Below are 2,489 nucleotides of genomic sequence, written 5' to 3'. Positions count from 1 at the left end.
CTTATCCCCACACACTTCCAGTGTCCCAGCACGAGGCTTCAGTTGACCAACACCTCCAGGTCCACTTTGAATGCTCAGTCATGGTAGACCCTCTGCTGAAGCAGAGGAAGGTCACCTCCTGTCTTTAGTGCCTTGCTACTCTTCAGCTCTCTCTGTACAGTAAGAACCATAAAAACCTGGTAATTACCTCCATTAACATGTGTCAATTACCATTTTACTCACTTCTAATTAGTGATCAATGGAAAGTCTACTTCTTACTGATCAGCATGTGTTATGCAGTAAGAGCTTCTTACAGATCAGACTCCAAGCCTACTCAGCCCTACAAGAAAGCATTATGTGTAGTACCAGGCTCCCACTTTTACCTTTCTCTTTATTATAGTTTTGAAACTCATCCTCTCATCCTCATTTTCTCTTCTCAAAACAAATGAGCTTGGTTATAATTCCACAGAGATGGCTGCAGGCAAGAATGATGCTCCTTCACTTTCCCTCCAATTGGCCTCAAAGTTTATTGCTCTGGGTAAATATGGCGACACATACCTGTGATACCAATACTCAGAGATAGAAGCAAAAACATCAGGAATTTTAAGGCCAGCCTGGTATACATGAGATTTTTGTCTCAAATAAATAAATAGATAAACAAAACAGTACAAAAAATCACTACCTTTAAATTGTAGATTAGTACACAATATTTGTATATGTGTATGAGGTACAAAATATTTAGTACAAGTATACAATCTGTAATTATAGGACCAGGATCATTATATTTCCATCTTCTCAAACGTGTATCATTTCTGTGCATTGAGAACTCTTTTAAAAAGTCATTGGAATAGAATGCAGATTATTGTAGACTATATTTACTATCTAGCCTCTTTCTTGTTATACTGTTCCCATTTTCCAACCACCTTGCAGATACTGTTCTACCCTCTTCTATGACATTGACTGCTTTAGGCTTTGTGAGTAAGAGCATGAACACTTGTCATTTTGTGTCTGGCTCATTTCACTTAATAGAATGTCCTTTTTGGTGCATATAATCATATTTCATAGGGTACATATATTTTCTTTATTCATCCATGTATTGTTCAATGTCTTTGTGGATTCTGTATCCCATCCATGAGAATAGTGTGGCAGCAAAGAAAAGAGTTCAGCATCTTTTTGTCATAATGGTTTCATCTCATTTGAATGTTTCCCAGCAACTGGATTGGCATTTTTATTTATGGTGATTTAGGGATTTGTAACAGTATTTTCCACCTCTGCCACCTTCCTTCCCCCACTGTTGTTCTCTTGCTTAGGATATAGGGATGCTGCTCACTTTTTGACACCACACAGATAAACAAATGGCAGATGCCCTTATTTTTACTTCTAACAAACTTTGTTATGGGTGAAATATTTGAGAGCTTGGTGCTAGGTATGATAGTTGTCTGGGGGAGCAGCTCAAGTGAGCATGTTGAAAAGAGAATTGGCTGTGGAGAGAATTCAGATGCCAAGGTACAGCTTCCCAAGATAAAAATGCTGAGTTAAAGAAAGGGCAGAAAGAAATGCTTGGGTCCTTTTCTGGAGTATGTTTGAGAGATACAAGATGTGAGTAGTTGTGGGAAAGGAGGTCCTTCACTATTTTATATGCTGCAAATTACCAGGAGGCAACAGAGAAAACGAAAACATTCTGACTGGTGAGCAAGACGAACTCAAGAGTGTGTACAAAGCATCTGTGACATTATCAGTCTTAGAATGTACCGCTGTGGTTATAAACCTAAATGCTGAGCAGTTTCTGTAATGCAGCATCACAGGGAAGGGATACTGAGAAGCCCGGACATGATAAGTACCTCACCATCCTGACCTTGCACTCTACTTGTACTGCCACAGTGAAGGTCCTTGAGCAAGCTCATGTACCTCAGCCGTTTATCACTGAGCTGCTGCTGGCAGGACACATTGTGACTGCTTCTGTGCCTCATTTTGCAGCACTGTCACAATGCTGTTTTCTGATGGACATGATCCACAATGTCTCAAGCTATTTTCTAATTATACTTTACTGGGTACAGAGAGAGGGATTATGTAGACTTTTAGCTATGAATCCTGTGGAAATTCTGGTTTCTCCATGTCTGTCCAGAGTGATGACTAAGACAAGGGAACAAAATCTGCTTCAGCAGCTACTGTAAATCATGTCTAATATCTTAATACCACTCTAGCTTTGTCTTTTGAACCCACCCATTACCTTCCTGCCTATGTGCTCCCTATATCTCTCAGATCACCTTCCATCAATGTTCTTGTTTCTAATGTTCTTACTTAGACCTGGCTCCTTTTCACTCAAAAATTTAAATAACTCTTTGCTTAGCCTTTTTTGTGTCTTTTTATGAACAAAGGACTTGTTTGATTTTTGCACAAAGAAAGATGCAATGCAAATTCAATCTCCCTCTCTTCCCAGGTCCTATTCTTCACCCAACAGATAGTTATTAACCATCCATAGGCATCTTCTGGGGAAACCTTCCAGACAG

Source organism: Acomys russatus, chromosome 4, assembly GCF_903995435.1.
Source record: "Acomys russatus chromosome 4, mAcoRus1.1, whole genome shotgun sequence".
In the NCBI taxonomy this organism is placed as follows: domain Eukaryota; kingdom Metazoa; phylum Chordata; class Mammalia; order Rodentia; family Muridae; genus Acomys; species Acomys russatus.
Note: the sequence above shows the minus strand (reverse complement) of the source record.